We start from the raw sequence: 17,672 nt of genomic DNA, 5'->3' as shown, positions 1-17,672 counted from the left end.
CTACTACTACTACTACTACTGCTGTTACCATCGCCTCGCCACCACCCTCCCAATCACTCTCTCACTCCTCCTCCTCCTCCTCCTCCTCCTCCTCCTCCCTCTCGTCCCTGTAACTCGTTTCCCTCCTCTCCCTTCTGTCTTGTGTGGGTCAATATGTACCTTGCTCCTGCGTCCCTGTCGGTTCCTGCAATATACTACTAAATAGAAAGTGACGCCGGGTCCTGCAGGGAGGGGGGGAAGGGCAAGGGCGGAGGAAGGGCGGGCAAGGGCGGGGGAAGGCAGGGGCGAGTCCTTCACCTTATAACGAAAATAAATGTTAGCATATCGCCTTCGCCGCCTCCTTCACAGCTTGTCATTATATTATATCGTAGAGGTATAATTTTCTGGTTGAATTTGCGTCAGGCTCATTTTCTTTATTTTAGTTTTTTTTATTTATTTATTCTTTTTTTTCCGGCATGTATTATTTGCTAAAGGCTTCAGGGTCTTAATTTTCAGGCAGAATTTGCATTTGATTTTTTTTTTTCTTATCTTCAGGTTGACTGTCTCTATGATTTCAAGTCTTAATTTATTGGTAGAATTTGCTTAGGATTTCAAGTTTTGGTATTTAGGTAGGATCTGCTGACGCGAATCTTTAATAATGGACTTAACATTTAATGCAAAGGTTGAGGATGGTAGTAAGGTGTGCGTTCGTGTGTGTGTGTGTGTGTGTGTGTGTTAAGAGGGGAACGTCGCAGTGTCTTGTATCGTACTTGTCTTGACTACATGCACGCCTTCTTGTCCCTGCTGGCATGAGGGAGGAGTTCACAGGTGTTTGCTTTACCTGTAGAAGCCACGTAACGAATATAATAGATCAGGTATTAGAAAGAAATGCCAGGTGTTTGCCTTGCCTGTATGAGTCACGTGTAGGTATATCTCCCTTCTGATGCGGGAAAGGTCACTGGTGTTTGATTTACCGGCATGAACCTCGTGAATTTCTGTCCCTTTTAACGTTGGAAAGGTCAGAAATGTACGAATATGCGTTATCTATATTGGCTACGTGCGGTTTTTCATGTCCCTTTCGATATAATGCAAGTCCACTGGTGTATATATCGCTTATGTGAGCCTCGTGCACCGCCCATGTCTCTATTGGCACTGGTAGCTCAGAGGAACGTCACAGGTGCTTGGCGTGAGGGTGGAGGCGGCGTGAGTGATCGCCTCTCGCCCCCACAACACCCAGTCGCCGCCGCCCCAAGATGTGACTCGCCTCGTGTTGACTGTGCCTGAAGGAGGAAGACACGGCGAGATGGAGAGCCTGACGTGGGTGACGGAGGGGAAGAGGGGAAGGAGAGGAAGGAGAAGGGAGCTAGTGGGAGGGGAAGGGGAGAAGGAATAGTGAGTGCAATGGGGAGGGGTGTTAAGTTTAAGGGGAAGGAGTGGAGGGAGAGAAGAGAGAGAAGCCAGTGAGTGATAGAGAAAGAGAAAGACAAGAAGTATAAGTCAGGGAAGGCGAAGAGGCAAGGATGCACGGCTGGTTTGAGGCAATGAATGATGGAGGGATAAAAAAAAAAAAAGATTGATTAGGATGAGGAGGAGGTAGAGGAGGAGGATCGAATCGCCCAAGAGGGGAAGAAAAAGTTGGTGTGTGTTCCCTCTTCATCATCGCTTGAAGGGAAATCCAACAGTGATAATCAGGTATAAGTTAAGTTAGACCCGGCGCAGGTAAGCTAACAGGTGGGTCGTAGTGAGGAAGGGTAAATAACCTGCCGTGCGTGTGGCGGCGGAGGGGGAGAAAAAGCGGCAGTACCTTCCTTCCTCTCGTCCTAAGCGGCGTTTGATGGAAGTGTAAAAGAGATAATAGGTAAAGGTTGAACTCTTGGTGGTATGAGGAGAGGAATTTCGTATTGTTGAGAAGGGAACTAAAAATGTTGTCATACGCTTACTTGATTCTTAGACAACAATTGATAAGTGTAAAAGAGGTAATAGGTAAATGTTGAACTCTTGGTGGTATGAGGAGAGGAATTTCGTATTGGTGAGAGAAGGGAACTAAAAAGATTGCTGTCGTACGCTTACTTCATTCTTAGACAATTGATAACAAGCGTAAAAGAGATAACAGGTAAAGATTGAACCCACGGGAGTATGTGAAGAGGAATTTAGTTTTGTTTAGAGGGAGAAAAAAAAATAATTGGCGGTCGTTCACTTACTTCATTCTTACACAACCATTGATGACAAGTGTGAGAGAGATAACAGGTAAAGATTGAACCCTCGGGAGTATGTGAAGAGGAATTTAGTTTTGTTTAGAGGGAGAAAAAAATACTTGGCGGTCGTATACTTTCTTCATTCTTACACAACCATTGATGACAAGTGTGAGAGAGATAACAGGTAAAGATTGAACCCTCGGGAGTATGTGAAGAGGAATTTAGTTTTGTTTAGAGGGAGAAAAAAATACTTGGCGGTCGTTCACGTACTTCATTCTTACACAACAATTGATAGGAAGTGTAAACGCAATAATCAAGGAAGAGGATGAACCTTCGGAGGCATAAGAAGAAGAATCTCGTATTATTTAAAGAGAAGAAAAGTGCAGTTGTTTTTTTATACTTTATTTTTAATTTGACAGCAGTGGTTAAGAAGTGTAAAAAGCAAAAATCAGATAAAAGTTAATATTTAGAAAGCTTAAGAAGAATTTTGTTTTTTATATGAAGAAAGCGTTGCGTGCTCCTTCCTTCCTCCCTTCCTTCTTTCCTTCCTTTCTCCCTTCCTTTCCTCCTATTTTCGAAAGCATAAGAAGAGGAATTTTGGATTGTTTATGGAGAAAAGTTGCGTATTCCTCCCTTCCTTCCTTCCTCTCTCCCTCCCTCCTTTCCTTTCCTTTCCTTTCCTTTCCTTTCCTTTCCTTCCATCCCTTCTTACCCTCCTCTTTTCCCTTCCTCGCTCTCGCTCCCTCCCTCCCACACCCTTCCTTCCTCCCTCTCTTTCTACCTTCCTCTCTTCCCTTTTTTTTTCTTTCCTCCCTTTCTTCCTTCCTTCATCCTTCCTCCCTCCCTCCCACACCCTTCCTTCCTTCCTTCCTCCCTTTCTACCTTCCTCTCTTCCCTCTTTTTTTCCTTTCCTCCCTTCCTTCCTTCCTCCTTCCCTCCCTCCCTCCCATCGTTTAAAGGGAAGCGCCAAACCATAATCAGCAACAGGAACGGGTTTTGTAAAAGACTTAAAAGATATAACGCGTTGTCGTGCTCACCCTTTTCCCCTTTTTTTCTTCTCTGTCACGAAGGGAGAGAGCTTGCTGTATACACCTCGCCGGCTCTTCCTTTCTTTTATATATATATAGATAATAAATATAATTACTTATTTGTACAATTGTCAAGAGAGAGTATATATTTTGGAATGACCGTGGTTAAGTCGCGTCTTATTGCATTCTTTTATTATTGTTGTTGTTTTGTTTTTTATTGTTATTTTTTTAGTGAAGTTTTCCACCCAAAATCTGCCACACCCTCGCCCTTAAGAGACACGACCTCCTTTGCGGCTTTAGACACGGGATGACAATTACCGAGGCGTCGAAGAATTTGGAGAGAGAAAACACACACACACACACACACACACACACACACACACACACACACACAACGATACTCAGGTAGGGGTTTAATAATGTTATTTGTCATAATTTAAACTGAAGGAGGAAAGTGAAAGAGAGGCAGAAGGAATATGAAGGAGGAGAAAGAAAGTGAAGAAGGAGGAGGAGGAGAGAGAGGAAAAGGAGGAGGGGGACTGAGAGGAGAAAGAAAATGAGGAAAGTAATGGGGAGGGGGGCGACACACACACACACACACACACACACACACACACACACACACACACACACACACACACACAGTACTTTACCTCTCGAATACCTCCATAGCAAGCGTGCAATAAATCATGCGCGCGAAGAAATTAATTACGAGTGAAAGTCCACAACGAGCCAATATATTTTGTCTGATTGGTGTGTGGGTCTCTCTCTCTCTCTCTCTCTCTCTCTCTCTCTCTCTCTCTCTCTCTCTCTCTCTAAGTTTTTTTTCTCTTGTTTTTCTTTTTAATCATAAGTTCGTTCGATTCCTTTGACAAATTATGGCTATATAATTTTTTCTGTAACTCTCAATCTGTCTATCTGTATCTATCTATCTATCTATCTATTTATCATCGCTGCGAGTAGAAGGGAATTGAAGCTCTCGAACCCTTAAAAGAACTAATGAATGAAGGTCCAACAGCGTGTAAGTTGACGGAGGATCAGAAACTCTAAAAGGGCAGCAGCGGCGGTGATTTCAGGCGCGTCCAAGAAGTGGGAGAAAATGCTATAAAAAAAAAGTATTAGCGTTGAGATGAGAAGCAAGGAGTTGGACCCTATCACCTTGACTTGGCGGGATGGGGGTTGTGGGTAGGGAAGGGGAGCGGGGCTGGGGTGGGGGTCAGGATGTGAGAGAGACAGAGAGAGAGAGAGAGTTGTGGTGAGTGAAGAGAAGGAGGTTTTTGTGGTGAAGGTGATTGTGGTGTTGAAGGAGGAGGAGGAGGAGGAGGAGGAGGAGGATTAGTTGTAGTAGTTGTAGCAGGAGGAGGAGGAGAAGGAGGAAGAAGAAGAGGCAGTGGGTGGGTGGCGGTGTTAGTGATAGGCGAAGAAGAAGAAATAGGAGGAGAAGGAGGAGGAGGAGGAGGAGGAGGAGGAAGAAGAGTATATCTAGAAGAAGAATGAGAAATAGGATGATGATAAGGAGGAGTAGAAAAAAGAGAAAGGAGAGGAGAAGGGAGAAAAAGAAGAAGAGGAGGAGGCACTGAAGAGAGTCACAACAGAGGTGGAAACAGTGACTTGCGTGGATGCATGATAGAGGATGTTAGTGGTGATTGTTGTTATCCTTGTTGTGATGTGTGGTGGGAAGGGAGTGAGATAATACAGGGCGTAAAGGTGACTGTATAAGGGTGGTTGAGGGGCTCAGGTGGCGGAGGGCTGAGGGCGAAGTGATGTTAGTTGTCATTGTTTTAACTGAAGAAGAAGGAGAAGGAGATGTTTTAACTGAAGAAGAAGGAGAAGATGTTTTAACTGAAGAAGAAGGAGAAGGAGAAGGAGGAGAAGAGAGGAAATGGAAAAAGGGGGAAGATAATAGTTGTTGAAGGGGGAAAGGTATATAGGGAGGAGAAGAAAAATGAAGAAGAAGGAAAAGAAAACGGAGGAAAAAGGAGTTGGGAGAGAGAGAAAGGAAAGGTGCTGGAAAGAGGGTGAGGAAGAAAAGAAGGAGAAAAAAGAAAAAAATGAAAATAATGGTGGGTAGCAAGATAGTTTTTGTCATTGTACTAACTGAAGGAGGAAAAGAAAGGGAGAAGGAGGAAATAAAGGAGAAGGAAGATGAAGGCGATGAAGGAGGAGAAAGAAAATAGAAAAGAGAAAGGGAAGGAGTGGGGAGGGAGATAGTGATTGTTGTCTTTCGTTTTAACTGTAGGAGGAAAAAGGAAAAGAGGGAGAATGAAAATGAAAGAAAGAGAAAGGCAAGGATATGAAGAGTGAAGGAGAGAGAGAGAGAGAGAGAGAGAGAGAGAGAGAGAGAGAGAGAGAGAGAGAGAGAGAGAGAGAGAGAGAGAGAGAGAGAGAGAGAGAGAGAGAGAGAGAGAGAGAGAGAGAGAGAGAGAATTGATTGAGGAAACGAGTGACTGAATATTGTAAAAGTCAGTAGCTGTAACATAAGCAGACTCGGGAATCGTGTTAGATAACTTCACCCCTCCTCCTCCTCCTCCTCCTCCTCCTCCTCCTCCTCCTCCTCCGCTTTCCCTTCTTCTTCATCACCACTTGTTGTTAAAGCACCTCCGGGCTAAACAAGACTCTCTAAACAACAACAACAACAATAACAACAACAGCAACAACAGCCCATTCCTAACAAGCTGATTTACCTCTTACCAAGACATGATTACTTTTGCACTCGAAATAATAATAATAGTAACAAGCAAAAACAACAAAAACAAAAGCTAAAAAAAAAAAGGTTTGGCAGTCGACGAGCGGCAGCGCTTTCTAATCTGGATCTTAACTTATCTTTTTTTTTATTATTTTGGGGGGGGGGAGGAGAGGGGGTTCGTTGTCCATAACTCCATCGTAGGAATATTTCTTTGCCCTGGGAAGTAACTGTGTGCCGCCTTTTATAGCATTACTTTTTTTTTTCGTTGGGGGGGAGAGGAAGGGGGAGGGGAGTTGGAATGGGGGGCTAGGGGAAGAGGGAGGGGGGTTGGAATGGGGGGATAGTGGGGAGGGGAGGGGTTGTTGGGAGGGGGGTATTTTTGAAAGGTAGGATGGAGAGGAAGTCAAGTTGGGGGGGGGGGGGGGCAGGAAGGGAAAAGTGGGTAAAAGGCATGACCAAAATAAAAACCGTAGAGAGAGAGAGAGAGAGAGAGAGAGAGAGAGAGAGAGAGAGAGAGAGAGATCAGTAGTCGGGGGGAGGGGCTTACTTACAGTCTCCTCCCTCTCTTTCTCTCCCTTTTCCTTCTGTCTCCTCTCTCTTTGCTCCCCTCCCCTCTCCTCCCCCTCCTCCTCCCCCCCCTCCGTCTTCCTCCCTTTCTCCCTCTTCGCCACACGGACACAGAAATGATAAACACACGAAGACACAAACACGCGCATCTGTTCTCCTGGTTCCCTTCATCATCACCGAGAATACCACTGGCTCATGCGCGTAAAAAAATAACATGCAGTCACCACCGACACACACACACACACACACACACACACACACGGCGGAGCCTCTAAATTAGGAAGGACTTAACTGTGTCAAATCCGCTAAAGTTAAGGAGGGAGGCTCGGGGGTATAGGCCTGGGCGGCGTGGGCGGGTGAGGGGAGGGGGAAGTGGTGGGTGGCGTAAAGCAGGAAGGGAAGGCTCGGAGGGTGGAGGTGTGCAAAAGGCGCCAGCTGGGTCCTCGGACTGATTCCCACATTTGTCGCCGGTTTGAGCAACGAAGCATTTTGCGAGTCCTCGGGTGTGTGCGCGCGGAGAAAACTCGGAAATCCCCAAGCCACGGCGCTATGTTGCCGAATAACTGTCTCTCAATAAACACGGCTGATATCCGGGCCGGGGACGGCCGTGTTGGGCGTCGCGTTGATCGGTCAAGTGCGAAGGTTGTCAGCTGGGGCAGATTGATGTGTGTGCTGGGAGGCCCAGCTCATCCCTGGTCCCGACCCGCAGTACCGCAAGGCGAAATTCCTGGCCCACCGCCCTGCAACACCCGCGGCCCCACTGACGGGCTGCTCAAGTGAGCGACATGTTGGCGGTGGCTTGAGGAGGAGGACTGGCCGCCGGTGAGGTGCAGCGGTGGACTTGCGGGTCCTCTGCTGGGCAGCCCGGGTAGGTGGACCAGCTGGCGGGAGGGGAAGGGGCGGGGAGGGGCGGGGCGCGCCTCTGGTGGAAGTGAAGATGTGGTGGTGGCGCGCTTGCTGCCCGACCACACCAGCACCGCTGCAGCCAGGCACTAGTTGAACGAGTGCGCGGATCTAGTTCAGTGGCTTCACTTTGTTTCTGGTGGCGTGAAGGTGTGCACTGCTGGGAGGAAGCTCTTCTTCGGCGTGCGGCGAGCACTGGTGCCGCCCAGGACGGTGTGCCGGGCCACCCTGCCTCGCCCGGGGCCGCGGAGTGTGCATGCCCTGGTGGCAGCAGCGTCCGCATCAGCCTACACGGAGCCCACCGTCGCGGGAGCCCCTCCCCCCAGGTGTCCAGGATGCTCTCGGAACAGGTGTGGGAGCCGCTGCCTTACCAGCCTTGCGACCTTCCTCAGGTAATTGCTCACTGCGCCGGGCATTTGCTCCTGCCGCAGCCGCTGCCCCTTGACCCTCCCACTAACACCATTAACAACCTCTAACAAGTGGCACTCTCGGGGCGGGCGTGGTGCTTGCGTCGAGTTCGCTGGACACGTGCCTGTGCCAGCCGTGCCTTGTAAATAGTGTGTGTGGCGGGGCCCCGAGGGTCCCTCTGCCCGCCTCCCGCACGGCAGCCTGACTAACAAGGAGGAGGAGGCGGAGGACGCCTCGGCCCCGAGTGTGGCCGCCAGTGTGCCGGGCAGGAATATTGCAGATTGCCATGCTGGGTTTTGTTTAGCCGAAGATTTGATGTACAGTTGTGATGGTGGCCGTGGGGGTCGTGGCGGGGTCCGGGTCTGTGAGAGTTGTGGCCATGCTCATGAGGGTGTGAGGGAGGGGTGAGGACGAGAAGCAGAAGGGCGCGGGGCCGTGCTTGGTGCAGGAGAGCAGCCACACGCCCGGGAGAACCAGGAAGAAGGCCGCCACCACCACCACTGCCGCCGCCGCCGCCACCACCACCACCTCGCCGTTTCTCCAAAGGAGCGGTGGTGGCAGGTTGTTGACCTCCCAGGACGCCTTACCTGCCGCCCCTGCCGCCCACCGCCCTTCACACCTGTCGCTTCCTCACCCAAGGCCACGGCCCCGTCAAAGCCCTCGGCGTCCAGCAAGCTTCGTCAAGGTAATGTCAAAATGTCTTCCCTCCACTCTTCTGAGCTTCATCGGCGCCCTCTCTCTCCTACACTTCCTCCTCAGTGGGCGTGGACGGCAGGCCTGAGCCGCCTGTGCACACTCCACTGGTGTCTCTCCACAAGGGTGCACACGGCGGCCGGTGCACGCCCGCCAGACTCGCCTTGGCAAACACTCTCACGTAAACGTTATCAGCAGCTCTTTAGGTTGCTGCCCTCCGCTCGTCCCTGCCTGGCCGAGGAAGGCTGCAATTATTGTATTTCCAGGCTTTGTGGCGCTGATCTTCTCCCTGGCCGTCGTCACCTCGCCCATTACTCGGTTACGCCACCGCGGGGCGTCCTATTTCTACCCCCACTCCAACTTACACGTCTCTGCTTAACTCAGGAGCCTCAGCAAAGAGCGTCCCACTCTCCTCCACTCCGGCCTCCGCCACTGCTCGGCGTCTTTCCTGGTCGCTTGGGCCCCAATGATTCGCGACTTTATGTATGGTTGTCGCAGGGGCCACCCGCCCCCGGGGCGCTGTCAGTATAGCACAAAAGAAAGGGAGGATTTGCCTTCCCGCCGCCACCGCTCACGTCACACCGCCGCCGTCATTAGCACGGCCCCCTCCCTTTTTACTTTAATCTCAAGAGTCATGCAATTCCCAAGTTCTTGGACAGTTGCACTGATTCCCTGCCCGTCACAGGCCGTGCTTGGGGCGGATGTCCCATGATTAAGCTGCCGTTTAAGCCTTCCCCAGGGGCGGTAGGAAGCGTTCAGCTCTGCCCCGCGTGTTCCACACAGGGGAAGGAAACCCTTGGCCCGGCCCCCGCCCCGTCCTACACAGGGGAAGGAACACCCTAGCCCGGCCCCCGCCCCGTCCTTCCCCAGTGGCCGCCACCGTGGGGTTGGCTCATCCCCCGGGCGTCGCCTCCCCCCGTCATCCCTCGTGTTTCCAGATGTCATTCTTCCGTTCCCTGGCCATTTATCTTGTTGGACGCCTCCTCCCTCTTCCGCTCCTACTGCCTCACCATCACTATCTTCCTCTGCTTTCTTTCTCTCCGTCTTTTCCTTTCTCTTTTCTTCTGCTTCTTTTTACAGTTCTTTTCATTATCGGCGGCCAATCAGTAGAGGCTGTCGGGTGCCTGGCACAAGCCTCGTCACGGCTACCCAAGCCGATCCGTTCGGCTTCCTTCACTCGAAAAATATTGATAATAATGCTTTCTTTTCTGTTTTTATCGTTCTCTGATGAAACATACAATCGACTCTCACATCACTAATTCTGGGGGGTCCAGTCATGGATTTTTTGCAGTTTTATAAAAGTTTTTAAGTGTGTGTGTTTGTTGTAATGTGGGAAAATGTAAGTGTGTGTGTGTGTGTGTGTGTGTGTGTGTGTGTGTGTGTGTGTGTGTGTGTGTGTGTGTATATATATATATATATATATATATATATATATATATATATATATATATATATATATATATATATATATATATATATATATATATATATATATATATATATATATATATATATATATATATATATATATATATATATATATATATATATATATATATATATATATATATATATATATATATATATATATATATATATATATATATATATATATATATATATATATATATATATATATATATATATATATATATATATATATATATATATATATATATATATATATATATATACGTGAGTGGTTAGCGTGCAGGGCTCACTTTCACCACGCCATGGACAACGTCGGTTCGAGTCCCCACGCTGCCACCTGGGATTTTCCAGTCACCGCCGAGTGGCCTAAGACTTCCCACATGCTGTCCTGAAGACCACCCATCAACCCGGACTCTAGAAGAAACCGTCCAGTGTATCAAGAATGAGTTCCGGGGGGCAGCATGGGCCAAGCATAACTGGCGCCACTATAAAAAAAACTGCCTGCGCCATGACGGGTTTGGGCCGACCATCTGGCTCCAGAAGAAAGCCTACCGGCTCTATAGGCGGGAATGTAAAAAAAAAAATATATCTATATATATATATATATATATATATATATATATATATATATATATATATATATATATATATATATATATATACACACACACACACACACACACACACACACACACACATACACACATCGTGCGTCATTGTTAAGTCCCGTCCCTGGAGGCGCTGGAGGGTTCAAGAGCCGAGTTTTCGTCCACTTGTTTGCTCCTCGAGGTGGAGCGAAAGGGTCAAATATATATTCGGTTGTTTATTTTTCCTGCGTCGTTCCGTCGGCGAGGTGTGGAGGAGAGGCTGGTGTGTGTGTGTGTGTGTGTGTGTGTGTGTGTGTGTGTGTGTGTTGGGGGGGGTGCAGCGGCGGGGCGGCGGGCCTTTGGGGAGGCTGTGATTGGGGCCAAAATGGACTATCCTGCCGCACGATGACGGGGCTGACCTGGTTCCCCGCGCTGCCGCCAACACCGCCATGGGCACCGCGACCGCCGGCGAGGTGCAGACATAAATTATTTCTAATCTTTAAATCCCACTCGTACCGTTCAACCCTCCGTGTTGGTTCAGCTGTCTGTCGAGGCATTTCCTGTGTGCTCATTTTACTCCAGAAAAAAGAGTTTTTAAGAGCCTTTGTCTGCGGCAAAGCCTCGCGAAGCTTTCCAGTCTCTCGCTCACACAGTGTACTCGAAGCTGTGGCCGAAACAACGACTTATGTCACGTTGGAATACGAGGGACCCGAAAGAAACTGATTTTGAAGGAAGAACTACGCAGAACAGTCTTGGAGGAAGGACGCCATTTCGAACACTGTTAGGAATCTTTGTGTCCAGAAAATGATTTTCTGTCCCCTCCTGAAAAAGTGCCTAGCTCCTCCTATTAAGGATCTGATGGAGGGGACGAGTTTGTTCCTAAAGGATATAAATAGGAAGAAAAGTTTTTACATCCTGCTCAAAGGTTCAAAATTTCCACCAAAGGCCAGACTCCTGCGAGGCTCTGGCGGGGAGTAACTAAACACAACTTTCTGCAAACACGTGAGGAGAGACATATTTCTTTCGATGATAGAGAACACTTGCTCGTGGCAGGGAGAAATTTACGATGTGTTAGGAGAGACTAAACCACAGCCTCTTCTAAACGCGCGATGGCGATGACTTACTGTTCACATTTAACCGCTGACAGGGAATACTTTGAGGGCCTGTTGGGAATGAGGAACCTGCTGGCTCTTAAAATACATAAAAGAAAGATCCTACAGCTCTTCCCAAGTACTGCGAGGAAGGGAACTTATCGTCTGCAAACTGATGATTGGAAGGAGCTACGTCTTTCTCCAAGAACTTGACTGGGAAAACTTAGAGGCGTCTTGGAAAATATGACGGATAGAACTTTGAGACGTTTTAAAGAACCTTACGGAGAACTTAGAACCCAGAGAACCTAACACGAAGAACTTAGAGCCGTCTTAAAGAACCTTACAGAGAGAACTTAAAACTCAGAGAACCTAACGGGGAGAACTTAGAGAGACCTACAAGAACCTGACTGGGAGAACTTGGAACTTGTCTTAGAGAATCTTACAAGGAGAACTTAAAACTCAAAGAACCTGACTGTATAACTTAGAACCTCAAGAACCTCAGAAGGAGAACTTTGAGGATCCTTCAAGAACCTGCTGGGGAGAACTAACCTAACGGAGCCGGACGGGATTGCTTGCTTTACTCCATCCAACGAGGAGAAGCCAAGCACGAAGACCTCTGAAGGAAGACTCGAAATGAAGGATCTACACTCCACTACATCGCCAAGACATCGCCGTATTACTAAACATTTTGTCGCTTAAGTTCACCTATTTGACAAGGCTTTCCTAGGACGATTGGGCATTTCCAGGAGTAGTTTTTTTGCCCTGATGGTAGTTTGTCCCTTCTTCTGTACCATGAACCTAAAGAAACACTAATTAGAACTCAGTTGCCTCCCTCTTTGACCTTTAGAAATAGTTGATGTTACAAGCGAAATGGTCTTATAATACCAACCATAGTGAAGGCAACCCATCGCTCAAGAGGAAGATGAGGAGGCCGAGGAGAGAAGCTACTGAGTTCCTTCAAGACCTCATCACCAGGAAGACGATATATCAGTTAAGGATAAGACGAGAAGGCCCACAGATCCTCGTGAAGAACCCACACATCCTATCCTGTCGTTCCCTTGCGCAGAAACGGAAGGAAAACATGAAGTCCACAGATCCTAAAGACATTACTGATCCCTTCTCATTACCTCAACCAATGCCCTGTCCTCCCATCCCCTCCTTGCTCTGTTGTTTTCTTTGCCTTGCGGAGAACCAGAAGGAAAACACGAGTCCATAGGTGCCAGTAAAGACATATCACCCTTCTCTGTACTTCAACCCTCAGCCCCGACCCCTCGCTTCTCTTTACCTCAACCAACCTCCTCCTCCTCCTCCTTGCCATGCTGTTCCCTTTGCGCCACAGAGCTAGAAGGACAAGACAAGGAAACCCCCAGATCGCAGAAAAGACAACACCTCCCTTCTCATTACCTCCATCCCGGCCATTCCCTGCCACGCCCTCCTGTGCACCGCCTCTCCGGCCCTCCTCCCCCCCTTGCCCGGCGCAGACAAACGACCGGTGGCGAGCTAAGGGGGCCACGACACTCCCTCCATTTCCTCCCATCACCGCTGACCCCTTTACTAAGATGAATGAAAGTCGAGGCGCTTTCCCGGACACATTTTCCTTCACCGTGAGATCAAACAAGTGTCGTGTAGAGGAGATGGATGTGCCGGCGTCCCTCCAAGCACTGAGGTGTACGTGTGGCGTCCCCTTCCTCCCGTCCCCCGGAGTAAAGGTGTCGAAGGGAAGGGGAAGAAGGAGGGCAGCAGGCAGGGGGGCAGGCGCAAGGGGGCGTTAAGGGGGCCGGTGAGAGCGCTGCCGAAACCCTCTCTCTCTAAGTAGGTTGTTGGCGAGAAAGTCCCGAGCTGGTCAGCCATGGCGGATAGGGGAGGCTGCACGACACTCGCCACGCTGCACCACGCTGGGCAACACGACGATACGATACACGACACTATACAATACAATACAATAAGTTACGCGACATGACAACAAAACACTACACTAGACGACCACTGTGTTATGTTAGACTTCACGACGCTACCCTACACTACAATTCACTATACCCAACACCTCTACACCATAACTCTCTACAATACAATACAATGCAATAAGTTACGCGACATGACAACATAACACTACACTAGACGACCACTGTGTTATGTTAGACTTCACGACGCTACCCTACACTACAATTCACTATACCCAACACCACTACACCATAACTCTCTACAATACAATACAGTGCAATAAGTTACGGGACATGACAACATAACACTACACTAGACGACCACTGTGTTATGTTAGACTACACGACGCTACCCTACACTACAATCCACTACACCCAACACTTCTACACTATAACACTACACACACACACACACACACACAACCACGATCATCTCACAGTCTTATAGAGAAAAAAATAACTTCAATTACTATGAGACACGTCCGCCGCTGGGAACGCTAACTTGACGGCACGACTGACGGAAGTGAAGGGCGAAGGGAGACTGAAGGAAAATCAATAATATATACTCTCAAGGTGTCCACGGCGATTAAAAAGGCAAACTACGACTCTTTATTGAGGTCCCCAACGGCAATTAGGCTGTTGCTGTTAATTACCTTCACGCTTATTTTTGCAATGTCACAAGTCGCGGGTGCCGTAGAAAGGGAAGAAAGGAAAATAATGTGAAAAAACAACCGATGATTTCCTTTGGTTTTCTGTGATTGGTTGGTGAGGATTCAATAAGCGTTAGTCATTTGTTAGTTGTCTTTGCCTTGTCTGGGACGTGTTGGTCATATTCTTAATTAAACATATTTGACAAGGTTTTCGTAGGAGTTTGTGAGCATTTCCAGGGGTAGTTTTATAACCCGGGTGGTAGTCTGACCCTTCTTCTGCACCATGAACCTATGAAACCACTTATTAGAACCCGATTGGTCTCCTTTTCGTTCTTTGGAAATAGTTGATATGAAAAGCGCTCAGCATACATATTTGATAAGGCTTTCGTAGGAGTTTTGAGCATTTCCAGGGGTAGTTTCATGACCCGGGTGGTAGTCTGACCCTTCCTCTGCACCATGAACCTAAGAACACGCTCATTAGAACCCGACTGATCCCATATTCGGCCTTTGGAAATAGTTGATATGAAAAGCGCTCAACATACATATTTGACAAGGCTTTCGTAGGAGTTTTGGGCATTTCCAGGGGTAGTTTCATGACCCGGGTGGTAGTCTAACCCTTCCTCTGCACCATGAACCTAAGAACACGCTCATTAGAACCCGACTGATCCCATATTCGGCCTTTGGCAATAGTTGATGTGAGATGTGGAAACGTTTGAGAATACCGACCTTGACTTTTATATTAAGAGAAACTAAGACAATTTATAATAAAGATAAGAATATGCATACACGGAAAAAAATGGCCAAACTTGTTGTAAGAAGCCTCAGAGAGAGAGAGAGAGTGTGTGTGTGTGTGTGTGTGTCACGACTTCTTCATACGATCCCATTGAAATCACTAAACACGAAGTAAAGATGAAGTCGGGGAGAGCGCTTGGCCTCGGTGCTCATCTCCGTCCCATTGAAATTAACAGACACGAAGCGACTGTCTTAATACACTCTTCCTCTTCCTATCCTCTTACTTCTCTCCCTGTCTCCCTTCTCCTCTTTCTCTTCCTCTGTTTTATTTTATCACAGTCGTCGCTTTCTCTATTTTCTCTTAACTCCTCTTTTCCTTGCATCTCTTCATGTTTTTCTCTTCATCTCTTTCTCTTTTTCTTCACCCCTTTTTTTCTTCTCGTCTTCTTTTCCTTGTTCCCTCACTATCTCCTCCTCCTCTTCTTCTTCTTCTTCCTCCGATTATTATTTTTTTTTTACTTTTTTCGTTGTCTTTTCCTCCTTTCCAAACTGCCCTTGCTTCTCCTTTCCTCTCGTCTCCTCTCCTTTTTCTTTCTCTCTTTTGCTTCTCTCCTCCTCCTCCTCCTCCTCCTCCTCCTCGTGACAAAAAGAAGGTCGAGGAGAACGCTAACACGAAAAACTCTTCAACGTAACCTTTTTTTCCCCTTTTCTCCTTTTTTCTTCAAGTTTTCTTTTTTTCCTCAGTTTTTTTCCTCAGCCAACTCGACCCACGCTCTCAAAAGTGTTGCATTGGCTTGGGTGTGGGTGTTGCGCGCTTTGTATTTCGCTGGCCTTGTGTGTGTGTGTGAGAGTGTGTGTGTGTGTGTGTGTGTGTGTGTGTGTTCGTGTGTTGCGAGTTCCGTATTGCATCGTAAAGTATGTGTGTGTGTATTTTTTTTTTTGCCTCTTCTCTCTCTCTCTCTCTCTCTCTCTCTCTCTCTCTCTCTCTCTCTCTCTCTCTCTCTCTCTCTCTCTCTCTCTCTCTCTCTCTCTCTCTCTCTCTCTCTCTCTCTCTCTCTCTCTCTCTCTCTCTCTCTCTCTCTCTCTCTCTCGTGATTCTATTTCACCTTTGTGTGTTCGAAAAAAAAAAATCATGGGAGAATTTCGGTCATAATTTTGGTCATAATTTTTCAAGTGGGTGTGCGTGTGTGTGTACGTGTGCTGGGGGGGGGGGGAGGTGTAGTGTGGGGGAGGTGGGTAGGTTGTGTGTGTGTGTGTGTGTGTGTGTGTGTGTGTGTGTGTGTGTGTGTGTGTTTCTGTGAAAGTCTCTCTCTCTCTCTCTCTCTCTCTCTCTCTCTCTCTCTCTCTCTCTCTCTCTCTCTCTCTCTCTCTCTCTCTCTCTCTCTCTCTCTCTCTCTCTCTCTCTCTCTCTCTCTCTCTCTCTCTCTCTCTTTGGTTGTCTGGTTGTCTCGGGTATAAGTCGTGTTTTTGTCGCTTTTTTCTTTCGTTTTTTTTTAAGCTCCGAAGTCGAGTTTTTTTTTTCCCTTCGTTTTGATAAAGTTACGGGAGAGAGCGGCGGCCATATTTACCGTGCTCTCTCTCTCTCTCTCTCCCCCCCCTCCCCTCCCTCCCTCACTGTTTCAAGATTTCACCTCCCACCCGTTTCCAATTAAGGTGTGCGGTGCGTGGGGCAGGTGAGTACTAATAAAAGGAGGAGGAAGAGCGGGGTTACTGGGGAGAATGAGGGGAGGAACGGCTGGGTAGATGATGGGGAGTAAAACTTGGTCACAGGTAAGTCTTTGAGAAATGGAGGTGATGGGAGCCAGGTAGATAGAAGTGGTGGTAGAGGGAGGGGTAGAAGAGGAAGAAGAGATGGGTTACTGGGGAGAATGAGGGGAGGAACGGCTAGGTAGATGATGGGGGGTAGAACGTGGCCACAGGTAACACTGGGGAGGAATGGGGGTGATGGGAGGGAGCTAGGTAGGTAGGTAAGGGAGAGGGAATGTGGGGGGAGGGAGGGTTTAGCTTGCCAAGTCTTGAGTCTGTGGTCAGGAAGGGTTTGTTAGCTTTAAGATGACATCGTAAGTTTACACGTCCCTTCTCCCTCCGAAAGATCATTACTTTATGGTCTCTTAGTTTTACAACGCCTGTTATGAGGGTTTGCTAACGCCCCGTAGCTTGCGGTGGGCCAGCCCGTGTTTTCGCGAGTCACGTCACCCTCGGAGGGACTGCGAGGGGGAGGGGGAAGGGATGGGCGGAGGTGTACTTACTGGTGCAAGCCGCCCGCTGCATCCTGGTTATCCACTGTAGGCTGGGGCTTGGTCTGGGTACAGAGGCGTCACTACCGGGCAAAGAGGTCATTTGTCTCTCATATTCTCTCTCTCTCTCTCTCTCTCTCTCTCTCTCTCTCTCTCTCTCTCTCTCTCTCTCTCTCTCTCTCTCACACACACACACACACACACACACACACACACACACGCACAGCTGGGCGGGCATCATTTCTCCCCTTGGTTTCATCATACGTTATGTTTAACGGACACATCACTGCCGACACATAGCTGAAGGCGCCACGTCTGAATGGGCCTCACTGCCACGAGAATATGAATGAGGGAGCTCAGCCAGCAAGGCGTTCCCCGCCGCCCTGGCCCCAGCCACGTGCTGCAGGCCCAGGCCCACGCGCACACAACACTAGCACAGCGAACCAGGCGAGCGGAACGAAATAGAACAAGCGACGCGAGACGCACCCGCTCCGGCACCTTCAGGATAACTGAGGGAACGGCAGCAGATGCGAGCACAGAACTTT

At 48.3% G+C, this 17,672-nt stretch overlaps 1 protein-coding gene across 3 annotated transcripts in view; it reads right to left on the bottom strand.

Annotated features, from left to right (window-relative positions):
• Positions 1-17,672, bottom strand: part of LOC126983933 (forkhead box protein B2-like) — a 52,164-nt gene that overhangs the window by 28,663 nt on the left and 5,829 nt on the right. The window lies entirely within an intron of this gene.

Source organism: Eriocheir sinensis, chromosome 55 (assembly GCF_024679095.1).
Source record: "Eriocheir sinensis breed Jianghai 21 chromosome 55, ASM2467909v1, whole genome shotgun sequence".
In the NCBI taxonomy this organism is placed as follows: Eukaryota; Metazoa; Arthropoda; class Malacostraca; order Decapoda; family Varunidae; genus Eriocheir; species Eriocheir sinensis.
The sequence above is the reverse complement of the archived record's forward strand: the minus strand, read 5'-3'. Positions and strand labels throughout refer to the sequence as shown.